We start from the raw sequence: 25,990 nt of genomic DNA, 5'->3' as shown, positions 1-25,990 counted from the left end.
TTTTTAAAAACCTTTGGACAGAGAAATTATAATTATCCCTCTCTGGCTTGTCAAAAATTAAGAAATGACATTTCAATGACCATTACATTTTTCAACAGGAGCATCATTTTATTTGTTTATTTATTTATTTAATTTAGAACTTAAAAAATATTTATTTTCAGAGATAGACAGAGCGTGAATGGGGGAGGGACAGAGAGAGACACACACACAGAATCTGAGGCAGGCACAGAGTCTGACGTGGGGCTTGAACCCACAGACCGTGAGATCATGACCTGAGCTGAAGCCGAGTCTGACGCTTAACTGACTAAGCCATCCAGTCATTCCACTCAGGACTTTCTGAATATTACATACAAAGTATACATGAATTCAAACTTTAAGAGAAAGAAAAAACCCACTGGATCAGTGTTCTGTTTGGATCCCCTAATCCTGTCAACATCCCCTTGGTTTTGACCTATTTGGATTCCCAGTTCATCCCTGGGCCTATTGTAGCCTCAGCCCCTCAGTGATCAGCTTTGACCTTTGCTGGCAGACGGCTCCCAGTGAGGTACTCCTGGGACACACCTCCACAACCATCTCACCTGTGAGGTGGTGGCAGGGTGCACTGGATTTTGGCCTTGTAGGTAGGTTAAGATTTAGGCAAATGTGATGATCAGAGTAGGGCATTTCATGCAGGGGCAGTGATCTGAAGGAAGATGCAGAATGGAAAATGTGAAAGGCATCAGGGGGGCTGTGTGCTGGTCAGCTCCCCTGGAACAGATGGTTTGCAGCAGGGAACATGGAAGAAAGGCTGGAAAGGGAGCTCAGAGTTCTACAGATGGAAGCTTCTAGATGCCAAGCCAAGGATTGAACTCAAAGTCCTTAAGACCCAAAAGTTCAACAGAATGGACTCTCAAGCTCTGGGTACTATAAAGACACAAAACATCAGGGAAACAAGGGAAGGGGTTAACTGTTGACATCCAGTTCCCTTTGCTACCGAATCTTTTTGCCCAGTCTCATAGTCAGGTGCCTTGGGAAGGAAAGGAGCACAGTTTGGTGTGCTTCCTCCCTTCTCTCCTAACGTGTGAGGCAGACCCACATTTCACCATGTTTGGAGAATCATAGACTCCAGGGAGAGAAAAGGCCTTCAAGTCTTAACATATCATACCCTCATCCATTGTTTCAAGACTTAACAACATCACCAGCAGGGCATTGGGCCCACACTGGAGCCAGTCCTGGGTGGCTCCCAACTTCTTGGAGCAAAGTAGGCATTCGTCCATCTCAGTGAGGTCAACCTCCCCTGGGTTACACAGTGTACCTCAAATCTCTTTCTCACATGGAGTACCCCAGGGTTCCTCTCTTCCCTTCCCCCAGCCTTTCTAGCTTGACCATCCCCAAATCTTTGTAACATTTCTCATGTGACATGACTTTGGGTGTCCTCTCGTTCTCATTTCTGTTTTTGCAATTTTTTTCTTGATAACGAATAATGTTTTGGGGTGCCTGGGAAACTCTGTCAGTTAAGTTGGCTCTTGATTTCAGCTCAGGTCATGATCTCTTGCGATCATGAGTTTGAGACCCAAATTGGGCTCCTCGCACTGACAGCGTGGAGGCGTCTTTCTCTTTCCCTCTCTCGTCCCCTCCACACTTATGCTCTGTCTGTCTCTCTCTTTAGAAATAAATAAGCTTAAAAAAAAAAGAATAATGTTTTATGGTTAAGGACTGAGGGAGGCATTTATATACACACTTTTTTATTTTAAATCTTGTGAGTTGTAATATACATAACACAAAATCCACCCATTGTAATTTCAAGCACTTCCATCCTCCAAAGCTTCCCTTGTGCCAATGTGCTCAGTTTGTACAATCGATCCCCATTCGCATCCCCAGCTCTAGGCAACTGATCTGCTTTTTATCTCTATAGTTTTGGATTTTTTTTAATAAGGGTTGCTTTTTATATAAAAGTTATTTTCTATCAGCCATCCAAGAGCTTATGAAATAGCTTTGTATTATAGAACATTCCTTTAAGATAGCCGTGAGTGTGTGTGTGTGTGTGTGTGTGTGTGTGAGAGAGAGAGAGAGAGAGAGAGAGAGAGAGAGAGAAAGAGAGAGATTTTGCTTATAGATGAAGATAGGGTTAATAAAAATTCATGAATGATTGATCCAGAATAGGTTATTGTATAATTTATCTTCCTAATCACTAAAGAGTCATCCAAATAGTATAACCAGAAGCTCTCCCAAAATATCCCCAGAAGCTACGGTCCAAGTATAGAGTACTGAATGGACTATTGATTCACACAGCATGCACTTCCTACGGTTTTGATGCCTTGCCTACAGTCAGGGGATGAGGCCTCGATGGGGCACCATGGCCATAGCTCTGTTCTCGTTTGCTTGTCTCCCACACCCTCCAAGCTGCAGCCTGCCATTATTTGCATCTTCTGTCCAGCAAGGAATGCCCTGCATCCTCTCCCCTAACTTGAATCCAACCCATTCTTCAAAATCCAGCCCAGGTCTCCGATGCCTTTACTGACCACACCCTGGAAGAGCTTGCTATGTTCAAATATCATGCAGTTCAGTTGTTTATGATACCGTCTATAACCATAAATGGCTTGGGAGTGTGACCTTGCCATTAAACCTCCCTCACAGTTCCCACGGCCTTAGACAAATGGGCTGTCCTGACCCTCGACCCCTGATTTCTCTTCAAGAAATCTTTGAGCCCCTCTAGGTTGTTGAACTTCTGCCTTATTCCATAGGCCTTTGAGTGCTTCCTTATGTTGCCAGTGTGCTGCGGGCAGTAGCTTCTCATCTTCAAGTCCCCCTTTGGGGCCTGACAGAGTGCCATGTGCAGAGTAATAATAGTAAAATAACAACCCCCGACATTTGCATATTACTTTGTAATTTCAGAAGAGCTTTTGTATCTATTCTACGATTTGACCCCATGGCCGTCCTGTGATAAAGGTATGTTGATCACGCTCCTTTTACAGACCAGAAGTCTGTGCCGAGGGTCCTCGCTTCTGAGACACTCAGACCAACCTGCCACCACTCGGCTACGCCACCCTCCAGCACAATAAATCTTTGTTGAATTGATTTAGTGCTACTTGGTTGGCCGCGTCGATAACGATGAGGGTACATGAGGTAAGGAACAGGGTTGGGTTGTTCTCTGTTGTAGCTTTTGTTGCTGTTCACATGTTCATTATATATTAATCCATTTATTCATTCAACAGACAAGTACAGAGGGCCGACCTCAGGCCGGTGCCAGGCAGTGGCTAAGCATTGGGAATGTACTTCTTGGTTTGCTGTGGGGGCACACACTAGTAAACCAAAAATTGAAATAGAAAAACATGCAGCATTAGGACCGTGGGGGACTGGAAGGGCCTTAAAGTCAAGGCGGGGGTGTCAGTGAGGGCTTTTTAGCCAAGGCGTCTCTTGAATGGAGTCTTAAAAGGCAGGCAGGGGCCAGTCAGGGTTTTCAACAGAGGGCAGAGGATGTGGCAGTGTGATGAAGGGCACCCCTGCATCCTGTGGGAAGAGGGGGTGGCTGGTGGGGGATGGTTTTGATCCAGGTCAAAGACAAGTGTTAGTAGTATCGGAGGCAATGGAGTCCAGTGGCCCAAAGCTTGGATGTCAGATGCACCTCGATTTTAAGCCTGCCTCTGTCATCCATTAGCTGTGTGACTGTGAACAAGCCACGTACGTTCTTACTTAGACTGTTACTTTCCTTAACCGTGAAATAGATAAAAGTCCTCTTTCATAGACTGTCGTGAGGAATGTGAGACCAAAGGTAAGGAAGGTGCCTGGTGTCTGGGAAGGGCCCAATAAATGAGAGAAGATGCGCTTTCTCAGAAGACTGTTCTTGTCCTTTGTGACGTCACTAAGAGATGGAGTTAACTAGAGAGGCTGGACGCCCGGCCACTCCCTGCCCCTGTGCTCCCTCTGAGAAATACTGCTCCCCACCTCCTGGCAGAGACACTAGGCCCACCTCTGCCTGGAAGAGCAAAGAGAAGGCGAAGGGAGGTGGCAGAGAGAATCAGAGTTCAGACCCACAGGACACCCAACCAAGATCCAAAGTATAGCATGGAGAGTAACGACACAGGAAGTGGGAGATTTTAGGGAAAAAAGAAACCTATAAAGTTCAACAGCAAAATGTTCCTTTTCCACTGAGTTTCTGGTAAGTTTCTGTGAAGTGTCTCCTTATACAAGAAAATGGAGGCTGCATGCAGTTCTAGGATTTGGGACCTCAGCTCCCCTTGCGGGTTTCCTCCTGGATGACTTATTATTCCCAGTTTGCAAAACACTGTCACATACAGTGTCTCATGTAGACCTCACAACAAGCTTGCTTCATTTCAGAGGGGGAAGAAACAGGAAGCCAACTGCTCTGAGTTGACGGGGACAAAGATCATCCCGATTTAGAGCTTCCTATAAAAATATCCCAGGGCACCTGGGTGGCTTAGTTGATTAAGCGGCTGACTCTTGGTTTCAGCTCAGGTCATGATCTCGCAGTTTGTGGGTTCGAGCCCCCGCCATCTGGCTCTGAGCTGACAGCGTGGAGCCTGCTTAAGATTCTCTTTCTCCTTCTCTCTCTTGTTCTTTACTCCTCTTCCACTCGTGCTCTCTCAGTCTCTCTCAAACTAAATAAATAAACTTTAAAAAATAAAAATAAAACTATACTTCAGCTAGGTGCACCAAGCAGAACACGTAGGCCAAATTCCGGCCCAGGGAAAACTCTTCGAATCAGAACAAGGAAGGCCGGAAGAAAGCAAGCATGTTCCTACCTATCATTCATTGCTGAGTTTATGGCTCTTTTTTTTACTTTTTTGAGTTTATTGCTCTTCAAACACATCTGCTACCAAAGCTGCAGGAGAGTAAATACACCCTGTCCAGGAAGTACCAGGAGATCACCGAGGCTAGCACTTGACCACAAGTATGTGAGCTTGAAAAGCCTGTCTTGATCAGAAAGACTGGAAGTTAGATCTACTCTGGCAGGTCTTCAATGTGCTTTTCTCGGCTTTCATTTACATCGTTTGAAAATGTTTTCTCCTCAATGTATCGAGATGCTGTTGACATGTAACATTGTGTACATTTAAGGTGTACAATACGATGATAGCTTGCTACACCTCCCCATGGCAACACGTTACCTTAGTCAGACTAGTTAGCATCTTCACCTGCAAGTAATTACTACTTTGTTGTTGTCATGGTGAGAGCATTAAAGCTCTACGCTCACAGTAACTTTCAAGTGCACAATACAAAACACTCTTAAAAGAGTAATTTCTGGCTTAAACAGTTTAGGAGATCCCCTGTGATATGGCCCTGTAGACACCCTATGAAACAAATAGGACCTTTGTAGGTAAACACAGTGTTTTTATTTCTGTGGCTGGTACTATGCATAACATTCAGTGTCTTCTAAAGCATCCTACATGTTTGTGTCAAAGAATCCTTACAGTAAATCTATAAGGTGAGCATTAAAAAAATTTTTTTTTATTTTGAGAGAGACCGAGAGTGAGCGGGGGAAGAGCAGAGAGAGAGGGAGACACGGAATCGAAAGCAGGTTCCAGGCTCTGAGCTGTCAGCACAGAGAGTCTGATATGGGGCTCGAACCCACAGACTGTGAGATCATGACCTGAGCCAAAGTCAGACACTTAACCGACTGAGCCACCCAGGTGCCCCAAGGTGAGCATTTTTATCTCCATTTACAGACAAGAAAACAGGCCCAGAGAGGCTGTGGGTTCTCCAATGTTCTAGAATGGGTGTATGGCAGCAGGGAGCTGGAAACCCAGGTCTGTTTCTCAAAGCCAGGGCACCTGGTCTTTCTTCTCCATTCAGGAGCTCTCAAGGGGTTTAGCTCTTGATTAAAACTTTGTGTTACTCTTTTATTGTTTTTTGTTTTTTCTGTCTTACATTCCACCTCTTCTTCACCACAGGGCATACTGATTCACTTTCAAAAACTGAGGGGCGCCTAGGTGGCTCAAGAAGTTGCTTTGGCATCCAACTTCGGCTCAGGTCATGATCCCACTGCTTGGATCAGGCTCTGAGCTGTCAGCACAGAGCCTGCTTTGGATTCTGTGTCTCCCTCTTTCCCTCTGCCCCTCCCCTGCTTGCACACTGTCTCTCTGTCTCTCAAAATAAATAAATAAATAAATAAATAAATAAATAAATAAATAAATAAATAAAAATAAAACCAACTCTTATGGAGAAGCCAGTATTTGGCACTCACTGGGCTAGGTCCCTTCTGTGTGGTAGTTTATGAGATTGCTATTTTTTTTTTTATCCCTTAGTTTGTCTAGGTCACTGTCAGCAATCCCAAATGAAACAGAAGTACATCAAGAACAAATAGAAGTCAATCACTTTCACTTTCCTCCCCAAAGTAACCGTTGTTTTTTTTATGTCTATTTATTTTGAGAGGCGGTAGGAAGTGGGGGGGGGGTAGGGGGAGAGGGGCAGAGAGAGAATTCCAGGCAGGCTCACATTGTCAGCGTAGAGCCCGATGTTGGGCTCAAGCTCACAAACTGTCAGATCATGACCTGAGCGGAAACCAAGAATCGGGACACTTAGCTGACTGAACCCCCCACGTTTCCCCCAAAGTAAACAATTGTAATACATTTGCAGGTATTTCCAGAGATGTGTTTTCTTAGCATTAAAAATATGTGTTGAGGACAGACACAAACGTATCCCATGATTCCCCCTTATAGATGAGGGAAGAGGGTCAAAGACATGGGGCGATTGCCCAGGATGGACCTGTAGGCAGGGAAGAGAGCCGAGAACCCAAGGCAAGTCTTCAAATGCCTGGCCCCTAGCTCCACCGGCTTCCTGTCCCAACAGCCACATGGAACATTACTCCTGGGCCAGTTGCCTGCTTAACTCTAACACATATTACGTAGTATCAGATAAACCGCTTTGGATTCCTTGTGGACTTTGGTTTGTCTGTTTGAGGAAAGAAGGTAAACATGCCTACACCTTCCTTCAACCACTGTGGTGCTGAGAGAATGAAGCAAATAATGTCTGTGTAGCACCTGCTGAGCTCCTAGGAAGAAGGTGCCCCTCGGCCGCAGAGGGAACCAGGCAGAACACACCGTGCCCCCACGCACACATGCCTCTGCAGCCTCCTTTGGAGAGGTGCAGCCCTTGTTCTAGAGTTTCTTCCCAGCTGACTCATCCTGTGACCTTGAGAAGGTCCGGGTGTCTCTGCATCTTTGTTTCACACTCTGCTGTGCACCCAGGCTACTAGTGTTTTCTACCTTGCTCCTAAGAGAGGAAATGGACAGACAAATCCACATCATATGTTCCTACCCACCAGACCTGAGTGCCAGCGTCTGCGTGAGGCATGTGAGGTGACCCAGGAGCTGTCTATTTCACTTTAAGACAAAGGGACCTGTGGAAAAAGAGAACACATTTTAGCAGAAATGCACTTCTCTGAGGAAATTGTTTCTTAGATCCTCACTTTTGTGAAATTTTTACCTCATGTCTTTGTTAAAATGCTTTGCTTCTCCTGAAACGTCCTCCCCCGGCCCATCTTCTGAAATCGTACCTGTCATTCAAGGCTCCGCTGAAATGCCACATTTCCATGGTGTTTGCCTCTATTCTTTCAACTAAACACCGTGTCTGTCTCCTCCAGATTCTCTCAACAGTGTTTGTCGTCTTCTCTTAACTTCAGATTTTGCCAGGAATTTTAGGGATTTTTAAAAATATGAATCTCATTCTTTTAGTAGATTACAAATATATTAAGTGTAAGAGTAATACCTTACTTCTGTCATTTCTTACACAACTAACACAGCTTAGTGCAGAGTAGTTGCCTAGTAATTAATGAGCAATAATTAACTGCTGAGTGAATACATGGATAGATGGAATTTTTGTAGAGGAAAAGTTGGAAGTTCTAGTGAAGGTCTGGTGAAGGTGACATCACAGAGTACCAAAGAATTTTTGCTTAGCCGTGTTGACCTGTTAAATTCGTGCCCATTGATGGACCCATCGATCCATCCATCTTTTGAACAAATGCTTCCTGAGCATCTCCTAGTGCAGGATGCTGGGCAAGAAGCTTCAGGAAAGAGCTCTGCAGATCCTGCTCACATCTTGGCTCTGGTTTCTGGGCAGAGTTAAGGAATTGTGTTTGTGTCGAGACCCCTGGATTCCAATCTTGCTTCTGATCCTTGCTAGCGGTGTAACCTTGAGCAAGTCATCTTACAAATCTGTTTTTGTTTTTGTTTTCATTTTGTAACATGTTTTTTTATTTTTGAGAGAGAGAGAGAGAGAGACAGAGCATTAACATGAGAGGGGCAGAGAGAGAGGGAGACACAGAATCCGAAGCAGGCTCCAGGCTCTGAACTATCAGCACAGAGCCCCATGCGGGGCTCGAACTCATGATGTGAGATGGTGACCTGAGCCAAAGTCAAACATTTTAACTGACTGAGCCACCCAGGTGCCCCACAAATCTCAATTCTGACTTGTGTATAAAGTTAAATTGATGAAGAGAGGACAATACCATAGTGCTTGGTTTGTCTGACTCTCAAAGATGCTGGGGGCAAGGCACAATCACAGAGTGAAAATATTTTGTCTTCTTTAAGAGCACTGTGGAAGACATGCATACATGTATTATATATGTGTGTATAGGTATACAATGTATATATGCAAAGTGTACCTATATAGAGGTTTTTAAATTAAAGGATGCAATACATCATATATATGTGTATATATATATATACATCCGAGAAATTTTCAGCTGTACCTGTAGTTACCTTTGAAAACTTCAGTAGGTTTAATTTGTGATACACACTTTCAGAACAATACATGGCAATCATTTGTTATAGATTTTTACAGAAAAAGCTAAAAAACATTGAAAAAGCAAGCTTCTAAATTTCACTAGAAAACACCCACCGCAAGAATCGTTCTTTGGCATGACCTTTTCTGCTTGTCACCACACACATGCAATGTTGCCTGTGTGTAACCAACGTGTACATTCTAGCTGGCATTCCAGTTTTAGTTTCAGGATTATTTCAGACAGACTTTTCCATGTTAACTGTTTTAATGACAGTATTATTCATCTATCTGTCTACTACCAGAATCGATCTAATGATTCCCCAATTGTTGGTCATTTGAATAATTTTCAATTTTTCATTATTACACATGGCCTATTTTTAATCACATACAGATTCCTACCCGCCACCTAACACATTCTTGGCTTGGCTCCCTCTACTGTCAGTTGATATATACCCAAGAAATGCCAACTCATTTTATTCTTAGCCCAAGCAAAACAGAATTAGGATGGAACCACAAGTGTTTTTGTTTTAAAAATTAGGTTGTGCATTTCCAAGATGATTTGGGAATGATTTCTTTTGGGTGAAGGGAGATAGGGGCCATCACGTCACAGCTCAGCGAAGAGGACTGATCACCTGCTGTGTGCCAGCGGCTTTGTACACTCACCAGTATTTTTTGGGAACCTCCAAGACGCCAGCAACTGTTCTTGGCCAAGGACAAAGGGTTTAATCCTTATTTTCAGGGAGCTAACTGTAAAGGCTGAAGGTCAGCAATGACAGTAAGTGTGGCAAGTGCTGCTGGACTAGTAAATTCCACATGACAGAATGAAACGTTAATGCCAGTGTCAGTGGCTCTGGAGAGAAGTGTCACAGAAACTGTGCCCTGAGGACCAGTGGGCCTCAGCTGGGAGAAGGGTGGTCCAAGCATAGGAAACGATGTTTATAGAAATTAAACAAGACAGAGGATTTGTTTTCAGGGATTGCTAAGTGGGCGTAATCAAAGCAGACAGTCTAATTTGGGGTATAGATAGAGATGATGATGGAAAGGTAGGCTGTAACCAGATTGGGAAGGGCTTTATAAACCCCATTAAACAACTTGGATTTAAAAATGTTAGAAGGTAACTTGGCAGTTTCTTAAAAAGTTAGATACAAAAAATTAAATATGACCCAGCAATTTCACTCATGTCTAACCAAGGGATAACAAAATGTATACCTATATGAACACTTGTATGTGAATGTTCGAATCAGCACTATTCAAAATAGTCAAAAGGCAGAAACAACCCAATGATTGGATAAGCAAAGGTGGTGTATCCATGTGAGGGAATATTATGCAGCCACAAAAAAGAACAAAGTACTGATACATGTTACAACATGGATGAACCTGGAAAACATCATGCTAAGGGAAAGAAGTCAGTCATAAAAGACCACATATTGTATGATTCCATTTACATAAAATGTCACAATAGGCAAATTTAGAAAGACATGAAGTAGATCATTGATTGCCAGAGACCAGAGCGGGTTGGAGAGAAATAGAGAGTGGCTGTGAATGGGTATGGAGTTTCCTTTTACTCAGTGAAGATATTCTAAGATTGCTTGTGTTGATGGTTGTACAGCTCTGATAATATACTAAAACGATGGAACTAAACACTTTAAGTGGCTAAATTGTAAGATATGTGAATTATGTCTCAATGAAGGTGTTAAAAAAAATCTGGGGCCTAATAGGGAGGTCATTTGATTTTAAGCAGAAAAGTGTCATCATTATATTTGCTCTTTAGCACAGCTTTTCTGGAATCAATATGGAAGGTGGTAGGGACAGGGCAAGGCTGAAAAGACAGAGGCCTGTTAAGAGGAGGTTGCAGTAAAGGGAGAGACATATGGTACCTTGAACTAAGGCTGCAGTCATACACACTGAGGGGAGTGGACACATCCGAGACCTGAATGAACCTAAGTGACACGACTTGGTGAGTATCTGATGTGGGGGATGGAAGTTAAGAGTTCTCCGCCCAGTTACTACCTGGGGCCCTCAGGTGGCTGGAGTGAACCATTCACTCCCCCTCTGGGGGTCTTCACTAGAAAACCAGGAAGAGTTAGTTTGGAGGGAAATGCTGAATTCACTTCCAGAGGGGATGAATTAATTGGTGACACCTAATGGGCCATCTAATGGCTTTGGTTATATGATTCTGGAGCCCAGAGGAGAGAGCAAATCCAGAGTTGATACCTGATACATTATTTTCTTCTTTTACCACCTCGTGAGGTAACTATTGACCCAGTAGAAAAGAATCCATCTGTAGATACTGAAGCATATCATATATGCAAGACTGGCTTTCAGCCCCCTTCCAGCAAACTCGAATATGCAATATAGCAATATCTCTTGAGTCAAGGGCCCAAAGTTCGTTTCTCCTATTGGCTTATCATGGCCAGTATTTGAATAGCTTCAAGGACCATTTTTTAAAAGTTATTTATTAAGAGGGGCAGAGAGGGGTGGCGGGTGGAGAGAGAGAATTCCAAGCAGGCTCTGCACTCACACTGGGCTTGAATTCACAATCTGCGAGACCATGACCTGAGCTGGTCAATCAAGAGTTGGATGCTAACCGACTGAGCTGCCCAGGTGCCCCAAGGACCATGTTTTTAAGCTTAAGTTAGGACCTGTCTTCTGTCAAGGGTTGAATAAAATGCAATGCAAAGAAATATTTGAATGCAAGATTAGCTTAAAATGTAGACTGTTTAGCCATAATGTGTATCCTTTTTCATAGCACGTACTATATCCCTGTGGAAGCAGTCTGTTTCAGTGGACAGACAGACAGGCAGACAGACAGGGTGGTGCTCACTGCCGACCTGCTGTAAGCTTTTAGCAAGTTCTCTGATTCTTGGATTTCTCATCTAAAAAATGAGAATAACTACATTTTCCATGTGGTAGGTTACAGATAAAAACTTTGTTAAGTGCCTGGCCTGGCCCACAGCAGGATCTCAATAAATAGTAGTTGTTATTATTAATATGCTAATCTTAAGTTTTTAAAAAGAGATTTGGTATAGTGCCAGAAAGTAAACGGTCCTTTTTTTTTTTTTTTTTTGGACTTTCTTCTCGTTCCTAGATCTGTTCTAGCTACATACATCAATCCTGCCTCTTGGTAAACGTTATTTTAGACCAAGTATATTTTAAGTTTGTTCCCTTAATGAATTGCATGATTTTAAACTGACAGCTCTTTGATCTAATTTGCTGGCAGATTATGCAAGAAATAAATATTTTATTGCAATGCAAAAGTCAGTCAGGTTCTACACCCCTTTCCTCCCACTCTGCTTGTGGAGAGTGAGGAGGGGTGTGTAGGCATGGAAGTAGGTCAGGTTTTGTTTCTGGCTCAGATCCACAGGGCATGGATCTGAAAGACCTCCGCGTACCATAGCTTGATCTTGGCCCCCGTGCTCTCCTCCACCTGTTTCTGCACTCAGCAACTTCTTTTCCCTGTAGTAAATCTTGACTTTCTCTACCTCTGGAGGTTCCAAAGGGCTCAAGAAGACAAGCTGGGATCCATGGGGACAGAAGGGCTTCTTAGGGCTTCAACCTGCCCAGGACAGTCAGGTGGGGGAGGGCCTGGCGCTCCCATCAGGGCCCCACGGGACTTGGCTGACTTGGCAGCATTCCTTCTGTCTTTTCTCCAAAAGATGCTCCTGGGAGCCACCAGAACGCTTTTCTGTGTTCATTTTGTATCGGGGGGAGCAAACACACAGCGTTGGCGAGGGAACATCAGACCTATAATAATAATTCAGTTCTCTGACATTAAAGTGCAAAAACATTTTCCATGACAGCTTAAAATTAATCACCAGCACTTGCTGCTATAGATCCCTCTCCCTTATGCAGTGCCAGCTTTGGGACAACTGTTAAGGCAGCCACATGGCTTCTAGGGAAAGAGCGTGCAGTCTGCACAGACGATCGGCAAGCTGATTTTCTCCATTCTCCCTTTTGTCCTGGGGAGGATGTGCCTTCCGCTAAGACAGTAAGAAGCGGCTGGTAATTGATCACAGAGAACAAGACACAATCGACTCTTAGGGGTGGGATTATAAATGCATCTGGAGCTCTTAGTGACATTGATAAACCGGATGCCAGCTTTGCAACCGGATGTTCCAGAAATTGCGCCTACGGTCTTTGAACTCATGTCAAGGGAAAAGAAAGGAGTTTATGCGTCTCACTTTCTGTATCCTGCTGATGCAAATTAATAATCAAACAAATTCTACCCAGACAAGGTCAAAGTAGAATTGTGCAACAGATACTTATTTGTTTATTAAAAAATGTTTTTAATTAGTTCCTGCTAATGGTGAAAAGTTGACATTGTTCTGGAGGGTAAACAGTGAGCATGAAAAGTCTTCCTCTTTCTCCTAATTCCTTAGTCCCATTCTGTAGAGATTACCACTGTAAACAGTTTCCTGTATATCCTTGAAGAAACGGTTCTTCTGCATATAAGCTTATGTGTGTTGTGTGCGTGTGTGTATATTTACACTATGCAGAGCTTTTTTCACTTAACAACATATATTGGAGACCTTTTCACTGCAGTGCCTAGAGAGCTACTTCATAGTTTTTAATGTTACATCGTGTTCCTTCACGCGCCTATGCATTGTTTACTTAACTGTGTTTGTTTTCTTGGTTTGTTACTACAAACAATACCACAAACCTTGTTTGGAGATTCATCTGCTTGCATACTTGTGCAAATTTATGTGTTAAATAAATTCTAGGAGTGGAATATTTAGGTCAAGAGGTATGTGCAACTGTATTTATGAAAGATTGTGAAGTTGCTCTCCAAGTTCAGGATAAACATATACTGAAAGCATTCTCCATGCTCAGCATTGTGCTGGGTGCTAGGGATAAAAGGTCACAGTTCTTTTCCTTGACAGGCTCACAGGAGACACACAGCCAATAAATTATTATAATGTAATGTGGTGAGCACCATAATAAGGGTTTTATGACACTCATCACTTTCCTGTGTTAGCCACTAGGTTTATTCCCTCCCTATGATTAAAAAAATTTTTTTTAATGTTTTTTATTTATTTTTAAGAGACAGTGCAATCAGGGGAGGGTCAGAGAGAGAGGGAGACACAGAATCGGAAGCAGGCTCTGGGCTCTGAGCTAGCTGTCAACACAAAGCTCGACGTGGGGTTCAAACCCACAAACTGTGAGATCATAACCTGAGCAGAAGCCAGACAGTTAAACGACTGTTCTACCCAGGTGCGCCCCCCCCCCAAAAAAAAGGATTTTTAAAGTGTTTTAATTCCAAAGCAAATTTTTGGAATGTGATATATTTCCCAGGTTAAAAAAGAAATAAACAGGGGCTCTCGGGTGGCTGGGTCAGTTAAATGCCTGACTTCGGCTCCAGTCATGATCTCATGATTTGTGAGTTCAAACCCCACATTGAGGTCTCTGTTGTCAGCACAGGGCCTGCTTTGGATCCTCTGTCCCCCTTTCTTTCTGCCCCTCCCTGCTTGTATGCTCTCTCTCTCTTTCTCAAAAATAAACAAACATTAAGCAAAGAAAGAAGAAAAAAGAAAGAAAGAAGAAAGAAAAAGATATTAAGCAAGAGAAAAAAGAAAGAAGAAAGAGAAAGAAAGAAAGAAAGAAAGAAAGAAAGAAAGAAAGAAAGAAAAAAGGAAAGAAAAAGTAAAGAAAGAAAGAAAAACAAAAAGTCAAGGCGGGATTGTCAGGGTCTTCATGATGAGGTCCAGTCAATATTTGAGAGTCTTCTAGGCCCCTAACACTCCTGCACCTGTGACATTTGATCTTTGTAAAGTTATGATCATTTCAATTTTACTGATGAGGAAACTGTGGCCAGAAGGAGGTAAGGAATTTCCTAAAAGTTGTGCTGTTAATGAATGATGTAGCTTGATTTGGAATCTGGATCTCTTTGGTGGCAAAGCCAGGGCCCTTCCTACAGAGCAGTGTGGCCACACCACAGTGAGTTGTGCTGTCCCTGGGGAACTTAGATCACAGCCTCCACCGCAACCTTGAGTTTACTGAGCAGAGGCGCAATGCCAAGAATGCAGAAAAACAAGGAGAAAGAAGACTCACTGCTTGCTTTTGGAAAACTCACTGCTTCATGGGGAAGAGAGGTCTCCATCTAAATGTACACGAACCATACAACAGCCATCTTGACCGACCCCATTCCAGACCAATGCCATGGCCCCAAGGAAAGGATGATTCTCTCGAGTTAAGATGATGGCTGGTTTGAGGGAAAAGAGGGTGATTTTGAAGGAGACGGGGAGCATGGAGCTGACAGGATCACATGGGCAAGGCGTGGGGAGGGCCAGTGTCATTAGGTGGCTGGAGCTTGGAGTGCACGGGACTGAGGTAGGAGGTAAGGCAGGGAGGTTAGGTAGAGGGCCTCAAACAGAGATGTTCAAGGCCACTCCCAGGAGTCTGAACTTTGTGGAGTATGAAGGTGTTTTTGAAAGGAAAGTGACATGAACTAATCTGTGTTGCAGAGGAATGAACATCAGCAGTATGCAGGAAAAATTGGACTGGGGAATGCTTAGAGACAGGAACATCAGGCAGGGGACCGCTGTGGCAGTCTGCACAAAGGTCTCCCTGGCTGCGGGAGACGGCCACAGAGAATGGATGGACAGAGGTTGGGTTTGAGCTGTGGTGGACCTGGAGCCCACGTGATTTGTTCTAACATGTTTGTTGAAGGAAGGAGGGAGAAAATGAGAGATTTCCAGCCTGGACCGAGTGGTTAGGCTATTAATGGAGAGAGCTTTCTATGAGTGAAGATTAGGAATTCAGTTTTGGTGTGTGGAGCATTGAAACCAGGCAGGACATGCATGTGGAATGTCTCAAAGTCAGTTGGAAAATACAGTCTGGAGTCTGAGAGAAATACCAGAGCCAGCGATGCAGATTTAAGTCATCTCTGGGGTTTGTAGTTAAAGCAAAGGAAAATTGGAAGAAGAGGACCAAGAAGCAAATCAATGGGGAAGGCCTAAATTTAAGCCACAATCAGGGAAAGAGACTAGGGAAGACAATTGGGAAATAAGAGGGGTAGGTAAGGATGTAGGTGTCTGGAAACCATGGGAAAGAGTTTTTGAAGTCAAAAGTTTGTGTATTATAGAGAATTTGAGAAAACATGAGTTTTTTTGTTTGTTTGTTTGGCTGGCTGGTTTAGTTTTTAGAGTGGGGAGAAGAGGAGAGGGAGAAAGAAAGAGAAAGAGAGAATCTTTAGCAGGCTCCACACTCAGTGCAGAACCTGACACGAGACTTCATCCCATGACCCTGGGATCATGACCGAAATCAAGTCGGATGCTCAACTGACTGAGACACCCAGGCGCCTGAGACATAAGTGGAATGCAATTAATTAATATATTCAGGGTCATAATTAGGAACCTTTTGAGATAATGGGTCTACTGGAGTGGAAGGTAAAGTACTTTGGAAGCAAAGTTGCAAATGGGTAGAAGAAGGAGGGGGAGGTGGCTTAAGTTAACTCTTTCCTAAGAACAGTGGGAAGTGGAGTAGAGCTGAGATTATCGAAACCAATTCTGCATCATCATTTTGACTGGCTCAGAAATTGAGCCAGGAATAGAATATATGATTGAGGATACTTGAAGATTTAGTTCCATGGACCCGAGTCCAAGGTATTAAGCCCAAAGAGTATGGGCATGCCTCTCTCTCTCTTTTTTAAATGTTTATTTATTTATTTTTGAGAGAGGGAGAGAGAGAGAGAGAGAGAGAGAGAGAGAAGGAATCCCAAGCAGGCTCTGTGACATCAGCATGGAGCCCAATGAGGGGCCCAAACCCATGAACCATGATATCATGACCTGAGCCGAAATCAAGAGTCAGATGCTTACCCAACTGAGCCACCCAGTTGTTCCTAAGCGTGCTTCTCTGTGACTCAAATAGCATTTTAAAGCATTTCTGACAGGAGGCAACTGAGCCATAGTCAAGCATACTGAGTTATCACCTGAGGGGAGAGTCTGGGAGATCTGGTTCTCAGAGTCCAGCAGGGAGGTCATGATCATCTTGGACCAACAGGCCCTTTCGTAAGAGCATGGACCCACCATTGTGCTGGGGTTATTGACGAGCACTCAATACTCTAGGAAAAAGAACTGTCAAGAATAAGAAAGAGAGCTGGCACAAAGCAGAAGTCCCCTTTGCAGAAACTGGGCTAGGGCTAGCAGAGAGACAGGATGGTGAAGATCTTGACTGTGGCTCTGGTCGGCAGCAAAAGAGTCTTAAGGTGCATGAGAACACAAAAGAACCCTCAACCTGGAAAAAGGGTATGGGCTGACAGAGGGAGATTTACAGTCAAGCCCATGAATCTTAAGCCTTGGGCCATCTCACTTGCTCAGTCCCCTTTCAAGATACTGTTGCGTGACCTGGCAATGGACACATGGACCTACACAGTAGTAAAACTTCCAAAATCAAGCCATTTTAGCCACAGTTGACTAGGGCTCCTGTCCATGGCCTTGGTCTTGCTCTCTGCCACATTCCCTTCATGTTGGTGGTGTTGGGATGGCCATACGAATTTTGGGGATCCAATTAAGGATGGTTGGATGAGTTTAATATGAGTTCAATGGGATAGATGTACGTGGTTCATAGTCACTTTCACATCTACTCAGTTACTGCTGGCCATCGGGTATGGTGACATGAAGGTGTGGAATTAAAAGACTTCTCATGGTACAGATGTGTCCCGCCACACGGAGCTCCAGAAGCAGGAGGAGAGTGGAGAGAAACAAGCCTTGAAATACTGAATCAAAATTATGTCTATGGATAATTCTTCCAAATTCTATGGCTCTATGAAAAGAATTTGATAAAGGACTTTTTAAATTTGATGACTACCCTAGAAATTGGAATGATCAATAATAAAAAAGTAAATTTCCAAGAGCCATGTTAGGAACAAAAAGGATTTATCTTTCCAGTCTCTCTATAAATTATATTGCAAAATCATTTCCAGATTAAGAAATGATCAACGATAATGCAGTAAAAAAATACAGGAAAACTGTATTACAGAGGGATATTAGGCAGCGAATTGACAAAAACAGCCTCTTACTTTCTCTGGGGTGTTTTCTCGGCCAGCTTTTCTAGATGTATCAGCTTTTTAAAATTGATATTTGTTATGATTCATTTTCTCATTTCAATTAAATATTCATTTTCGTATCTAACTTTAATTATATCTTTTTTTCTCTGAAAATAGGCCCCCTACATTGTACAGGCTTAAGACTTCATAAAACGTGGACCTGCCCTGCTTAGATCTTGCTTATCAGAAGTCTTACTTCATGTGAAGGGATCTTTATATGTCTAAGTAAGGAAGAAAATCTGGATATTCAAATACATGGTCTCTATTCTACTGTAACCTCTTTACTTGATTCCGCAGAGGGAGGCAGACCTATGAGTCATCCTGCATTGTAATGAAGCAGACCGAAAATGCATTCTGAACACCTTCAACAGGCAAAATTTTTGGAGAAAAGGTGTACTTTGCCCAAGTGCACGATAAATATTTGCTGATTTGAGGGGAAGATGGTATGTAAATATAGTCTTCCCTGAAAAAGGAGACTTTTCCTTATCTAAAGGAAGTGAGTAGCTGGTAAATATAATGATCACAGTTCCTCTTGACCTTCCTCCTTCTCAATATCCAACCCCTTCTCTAATTAACTGGTATCCTGTAAATTTGTATCCTGGGTAAAAGTGGGCCAGACACTGGAGCAGAAGAGATTACGACTCCTGTTCATTTATCACACTTTTATTGAATATCTACTGAAGCTAGCATGGCCTGGCCAGCAGATTGGGTGTGCAATATGGTTACATTGCTTCTGTTTTCCAATTAATCATGCAAGATCCCATGGGCCCTACTTATCGGGAAGAACAACTTTTCCCTCTTGAGGTATCTCTAATTTGTTCAAACTTTGGATTCCAAGTTGAGAACTCTTTTAATGAACACTTACATACTTAGGCCTTACTCCAAAGCAGGGCCTTGATGCCAAGGAGGTCAGTTTGTAGTAGTAGCTACCCTTCCAGGAAGTTCACCCCCAGGAATGCAGGTCCAGGCCACCAGTTCAGATTCTCCTCCCTATGATACACCAAGGGTTTCCCTGCCATTATCACCTTCATTAGAAAGTTTCTAGGGGCACCCGAGCGGCTCAGTCAGTTAAGCATCTGACTTCGGCTCAGGTCATGTTCTCACAGTTCGTGGGTTTGAGCCCCACATTGGACTTTGTGCTGACAGCTCAGAGCCTGGAGCCTGCTTTGAATTCTGTGTTTCCTTCTCTCTCTGCCTTTCCCCTACGCACGCTCTGTTTTACTCTGTCTCTCAAAAATAAATACATGTAAGAAAAAAAATTAAAAAAAAGAAACTTTTTAATAATGTTGAACTTCAATAAGAAAAGAATTGAGATCTCAATCCATTTGCTTGCTCCCCAAAGAACCTTTAAATGCTTTGTAGACTGATTCATTTCTTCTACTCTTACCCGCCCTTCACACAAGAACAGCCACCAAACAGCTTTGCAGACTGAGGGACGTTCAAGGAGTTGAGTCCACTCAGCCCACTGGTTAGGAGCCTGTCACACATATAAAAGCACAAGATTCTGAATCCCCAGGCACCTCATTACATCTACAAAAGCTCAGTCTCTAGAGTTCAAGATGAAAGACACAATCGCCTTCAAGGAGCACACAGACTATAAATAAACAGTGTCAATGAAGTGTAATACGTGAATATGCAGCCTGCAAAGTGTACATGGGGTGCTTAAATCAACCAGAACAAGCAACAGTCTGAGCGACAGACAGACAGACAGCCATCCGTGCTGAGTTCAGAACTGCCCCTTCTCTCTAAGGCTAGCCCATGATCTTTGAACAAATACATGAACCTCTACCCCATTCCTGGATGCTTTTTAGCAGTAAAGAGGCCTCTCCAGGGCTGGGACTAAGATGAGGCAAAATTTAAGGGGTTACTAAAAGCATCAGTAATTGAGATTAATATATATATTAATAATGGTAAATTATGGCCCATAGGCCAGCTGCTTGGTTTTAGAAATAAAGTTTTATTGGAACCAACATCAGGATTAAGGTAAAGTGAGTGAGGCAGGGTCATGAAAGATACAGGCTTAGATCTCGCCTTCATTAAAATTTTGATATTTTGTTCATTATGGATTTTTGCGTGAAGTTTGACTTTCTTACCATATTAGAACATCATTTATCTTGATTTTTGAGGTGTTAGTGCTCATGTAAATTATGTGTCCAAGGTACTTGCCTCACTTGCCTCACCTTACTTAGTCTTGGCCCTGGGTCCACTCCCACCAACCTTTCAGATGAGTGTCATCATGTGTCAATGATTAAACAAACACAGCCAAGATGGCTGTTGTAGCTCTGGAATTATGAGATCTGGTAGGTTCTACAGCTCACTAGGAGAGAAAATATTAAGTAACTGCTTTAGATGTGATCGTTTGAGAAGAACTTTCTGAAGAAATGGCATTTGAAATAATCTGGAATTTCAAGACAAGTTATAAGAATTGCTCAAAACTCTCACTACTCTTTACCCAGATTTGAGAACATCTTTTGTGTATATTTTTTAAATGCTTCTTTCATTAGTTGGTGTGTCATCTTTGAGGAATGTTCTTTTTTTTAAGTTTATTTATATTTTTAGTCATCTCTACACCCGACATGGGGCTTGAACTTATGACCCTGAGATCAAGAATCACATGCTTTTCTGACTGAGCCACCCAGGTGCCCTAAGGAATGTGTTTTGATTCCCCATTATTACAGATGTAGAAACCCACTAAACTTATTCCACCTCTCAATTTCTCTTTTCCTTTACCAATGTATGTTAATGACATAGTTTATGTATCAACAGAACACATAATTTTGCACCCTTTTCAATTATCCCAATGTGGAGAAATTATTTTAGTTTTAATCTACAATGATGTACTTAAGCCCAGGTGCCAATATGTTTTTTTTTTTTTCATAATTTCCCTGATTATCTCTTAGTTGATCATCTCTTGGTAGTTTCCTAAAAAAAAAAAAAAGAAAAAAAAAAGATTATAGAATTGGTATTCCCTGAATTCTCTCACAGACAGAACTATCTGTATTCTTTATAGTTGAAAGGTAATTTTGCTGGATATAAAATCCTTGGGTAACACCTTTTTCCCCCTTGATGATCGTTTAAATATTGCACCCCAATCTTCTGGCATTGACTGTAGCTGTAAGGAAACTCTGAGGCCAGCCTGACTTTTCTCCCCTGTAAGTGACTTGACCATTTTATTTGACAAATTCACCAACTTTTAACATTTTGCCACATGTGCTTTCTCTCTCTCTTTCTATTCTTCCTTTCCTTCTTCCACACACATATGCACATACTCACACACATAAAAAGTTAAAAATAACATATTTATTACTAGCACCTCTTAGAATCTTCACAGAATTAAGCAAGTAAAGACGAGAGATGGAAGAATAAGGAAAGAGACATGATAAACAATGGTTTGGAGTCGTTGGAGTCATTGGAAAAAAATGAGAGAAGATGGGATTGAAGACCCAGCTGGAGGAGTTGGATTCTGGGAGAAGAGGAAATGAGGAAAGTTTTGTCCGATGACTTATACATTACATATTAGGAGGAGGGCAAGGCTAGTGCTATGAGCTGCTGGTGTGTGTCCCTTCAGCCCAAATCCATATGTTGAAGCTTAATGCCAAAGGTGACAGTATTCGGAGGTGGAGTCTTTGAGAGATAACTAGGTCATCCTCATAAAGGGATTAGTGCTCGTAGAGAAAGAGATGGGAGAGCTTGCTTCCTTTGTCTTTCTCCACCATGTAAGGACACAGCCAGAAAGTGATGATCTACAAAACAGAAAAAGGATTCCCACTAGACACAGAATCTACCAGCACTTTGACCATAGACCTCTAGCCTCCAGAGCTGTGAGAAGTAAATGCCTGTTGTTTGAGTCAGCCAGGTGATGATAGTTTTGCTATTGCAGCCTAAGCTAAAACAGTCAAGACGGGAGGGTGAAGAAAGATGTGGAGAAGTTATTAACTAGTTTCTGTGGTGAAGGGGGTAAAGCACACATTAGAAAAACATCATAGCCTGGTTGAGTGGATCCTGAATGTCCTTTTGATGTCAGTGATCAAGAATTTAAAGGTGTGGGTTGAAACAAAGTGAATTGCTGGGCCCATCTGGGGCTGGAGTGGGATAGAAGGAGGATAGTGCTGGGGAGGTAAGAGGGTGAATGTCATGACCAACGGGACATGGCATCCCAACGGGACATTTCCTCCACCCTCTGTGTTTCTTCTGCTGGCCCCCCTGATATTCTGAACCAGAGACTGGAGGCCAGATGAACCCCAGTCTGGTGTGGGAAATCCTTTTGCAAATTTATGGTCTGGAGGAGGAGTACTTTTAGAGAAAAAGGCTTCCCTGACAACAGGAATATTTAATAGGGATTTCTCTCCCTTTTGAGCTTTTCAAGGATGTTTATATTCATATTTGGAATAAAAATAAGATGATTCCATTTCTCATAAGCATATAATTGTTCATGCCTTTCTTTAAAAAGCTTGGAATAGTTCCCCAAAGATGATATTGTTCATCTTTATCTACCAATGAGTGAAGAATGTGAGTTGGTAATTTTAAAGTGGAGCAATTGAGCATTGAGATAACTTGCCTGATGTTACCAAGCAAAGCAGTTACAGAGATGGAAAAGGAACACAGACATTCGGCTTTCTAGTTTCTATTTACCAGCTTCTGTTTCCATGGAGAAAAATTTAGAGAACTCCAATCAAACAGATGCTGAGCCCACATTCTATTCCTAAAGATACATGTGGACCATGTTCATCAAGGCTTGCAAAGCTTTCAGAGAGCTGGGAATGATTTTGGTGGGGGCGTGAAAGACAAGATAATTTTAGTTCAATTTTGGAAAGCATCTCATCCCACCTTTGAGAAACTGAATTGGGTGTCAGTTTCGTGTTCACTCAGTGAAGGTTTCCTGTAACATCATGTCAGCCCAATGGGCATGGCTTGCCCATGTTATCATCCCTCTCTCTTTCTTCTCTTTGTTCTCTCTTTCTTCTCCAGTATGCAAATTTGGCCTTGTCCCTCTCTTAAGAGACCCTCTTCCAAAGAATTGTTCCCTGAAACTTTGCCATAACCATCCCTCCCTGTAAGTGTTGCACTGAATTTGCCTCCATACTCATGCTCACTATTAAGGGGCAAACATCTGCTCTTCTCCTACAAGGTAGGGTCTACTCAGTGGGATGCGGAGAAATGCTTAACAGTCAAGCTCTTACTTCTTTATAAAAAGCTCTGATGTGTAGGGTTTGCCAGTTTCTGTGGTGTAAATATTCCCATCACGACTGACTTCAAGTTCCCAACGTGACAACACTGAACACTGAGTTGGGAAGGCACGTGCATGATTGGTTTGGAGAGCTGGCATGGGGGGACTTCAGCAGATCGATGGTGTATTACAGACACGCTGTGTACTTCTTCCGATTTTCTTGGACTCCCTCATCTTTTGGACCCACAACTGCTCTCTCCACCTCAGAGGCTACCACGGACTCAACGTGGGCTATGTGGGCATATCAACGGAAGCTGAGTACCCTATTTAAAGCTGATATTTGCAGTTCACTCTACATTTCCTTCCCCCACGCTCCATTCCAGCTTTTCCATGGCACCCTCTTATATATTATGTAATTGACTCATTCATTAAATTTATTTTTTAAAATCTGTCTCCTCCAAATAGATTGTCCCCAGGAGGGCAGGGATATTTTTAAAGCTTTTTTTTTTTTTTTTTTTTTTTGTGATGTACTCCAAATCCTTTGAACAGTGCTTTGAACAGAGGTGGTATTCAATAAATACTTGTTGACTGAATGAATGAGAGGCTAAGGATTCTACTCTCTCCCTTCCCACCAAGCCCCTAGGATAGCACAGAACACTTGGACTAAAATAGATCCCTGTGGCTTGACGGACTTCTGTGAAGTTGAAGAGCGAGTCCTTGACAGCTAAAGTGGAAACAGACAGTTTTTATAAGCCCCTGAAACTGCTCTCCCCGAACAAGCACAGGATTCTTCAGCAGGGGACATGCAGTGCCTTCTCGGCACCAGAGAGCGTGGCGAACAGTTCTTATTCACAGTGTGATTAAAGCATTATCTGAACCCTCCCCCTCCAGGAATGGGAGAAAGAATTCATTAAGGTCTCATCAATTTAAGTTTGTTTTCAGGAAGCACAAATCAATCCGTCATCCTTGAAACTCACTTGTGCTTGTGCACTGAATGGTTCAATCCTGCACAACTTACCTGCTGCTGAACCCACTAGATTCAGTAATTGGGAATGCAGGAATCTGGTTCACACAGCCCCAGCTGAATATCTGAGGGCATGCCCATCTTGACTTAGGAGGCTGTGTTTCCTGTAGATGGAAGGCATGGAAGACGGAAATACCCTTGCAATGGATGAACGCTTTTTGGTTTTAGGTTTTGATATTTATTCCAATGCAATATTTATTGGCGGTCTCCTATTTGCTTAGTGGCTCAACATGCCCATGGGAAAAAAGATTATGACCCCAGTTTTACAGATGAGGACGCTAAGACTCAAAGCGAAGCTCTAAGATGCTTATAGCTACGTAATAACCACATTGAAAGTTAGAGGCTTAAAACAATAACCATTTATTTAGGCCCCCAGTTTTTATCAGCAATTTCAGCTGGGCCCAGATGAGCAGCAAGTCTGCTCTCACCTGGACTGACTTATGCATCTTTGGTCAGAGGCAGGGTGTTCTGACCATTGGCTGGGTTAAAGCAGACAACTGGCTTGTGTGCTTTTCATTGTGTAGCAGGTTAGGACAGGCTTATGCACATGGCAGCAAGAAGGTTCCAAGAGAGTGGATCTCCTGAAGTCAAGGCTCAGAACTGGCATGACGTCACTCGCATTTCATTCTTTTGGTGAAGCAAGTCATGGGCCAAGTTCATATTTAAGAGGTGGGGAAGCACATTCCACTTATTGCTGGAAGTTGCTGGAAAGGTATATGTGACGAGGCAGTGCATTCCAGACACCAGTGAGAATTGGAAAATCTGCCCTAATGCTTGGCCAGCTGAAGGCTTTTGTGCTATGCTGTCTTAGACGATCTCCCCTTTTCCAAATCTCTAATGTATTTATGGTCTTGGACACCCCATTTGGTTAGCTGTATTGTGAGTTATACAGCAATGTGTGAATGAATTTCTGGCCACCATCTCAGCTTTGGGCCACACCAAAAGACCTTTCCTCTTCTTCCTTTTCTCTCTCTACTCCCATCCTCTCTGTAGAGGCTCCCAGCTTGCTTCCTAGACCTTACATCACGATTTCTAAGAATAATGGAGTTATGGAGAGTAAGTGTTGTTCCAGAAAACTAGGGATCTGTTCTCAGGCTTCCAACTTCTTGGAATGAGTTCCCCGTAGCCCTTAGTCAATCAACAGTTTACGTATCTTCTACAGTATATTCAGATTTGTATTGAGATTGGTTAAGGACATGCAATGGAAGGAGGGAAAAGCAATTCTGAATTGCTGGTAAGGAGAAACTTAGAGCAAATGAACTAAACACTTTTTTCTTTTGTAGAAAGCCCAGGATAGAAGTATGAACTGGATTTGAATTCACAGTTTGCCTACTGCATATTCCTGGGAAAGTTACTTAACTTCTCTGAAACATAGTCTCCCCATCCGTAAGACGAGGAAAATAATATGGACCTCTACAGTTGTTGTCAAGAGTAAATGAAATAAAAATATGTGATACTCCTGGCGCATATTAAGTGTTTAAAAGAATGCTGTATCTTTTGCCTCAAGCTGTTCTATTTGCCTTAATAGAAATCCCCACGTCCTTAACTTTTTCATCGTAAATACTCCATTAGTTGTTGGAGAACTTAACTCAGAGAAGGGAATCCTGTAGAGATCTCTGAATGGTAATGATGCAGTGTGTTTAGAGATAAGTAGGAAGCCGTATGCCACTCTAGACATTCAATGTGTGATTTTTCCAGCACCTAAAGGGTGAGGGAAACCGAGACTTTCAGTAAAGAAGTGATGAGGCAACACTATTCAGCTCCAACTCTGTGTCCTGGTTGACCAGTTCTATGCTCTTCCATTTTTTCCTTCAAAGGTTGATAACTTGCTGACCCTAGATATTCTGAGAACCATTGTCAGCCAAGTTATGGGAGCCTCTAGCAGGACTGAGAAGAAGGAAAGGGGAAGAAGAGAGAGAGAAAGAGAGTGAGTGAGCTTGAGGCAGGAAAGAGAGCAAACCAAAAACCCCAAAAAAGACAGGGTTGGAATTGGTACCATGTGGCAGTTTACACAGTACTTTCCTAGATATTATTTGAG

The 25,990-nt window shown here is 42.7% G+C and overlaps 1 long non-coding RNA gene across 5 annotated transcripts; it reads left to right on the top strand.

The window, feature by feature from the left end:
* Positions 1–3,875: 3,875 nt before the first annotated feature.
* Positions 3,876–25,421, top strand: LOC115295911. Of its 5 annotated transcripts, none has more exons than XR_003910633.1 (3): positions 3,876–4,138; positions 18,059–18,204; positions 25,236–25,421. It is a non-coding gene; the product is annotated as an uncharacterized LOC115295911 (long non-coding RNA). The 5 variants fall into 5 exon arrangements; XR_003910663.1 differs by having other exon boundaries at positions 18,059–18,257; XR_003910686.1 differs by lacking the exon at positions 25,236–25,421 and adding an exon at positions 21,082–21,243.
* Positions 25,422–25,990: the final 569 nt, after the last annotated feature.

This window comes from Suricata suricatta, chromosome 1 (genome assembly GCF_006229205.1).
Source record: "Suricata suricatta isolate VVHF042 chromosome 1, meerkat_22Aug2017_6uvM2_HiC, whole genome shotgun sequence".
In the NCBI taxonomy this organism is placed as follows: Eukaryota; Metazoa; Chordata; class Mammalia; order Carnivora; family Herpestidae; genus Suricata; species Suricata suricatta.
Note: the sequence above shows the minus strand (reverse complement) of the source record. Positions and strands in the feature narration are given on the sequence as shown.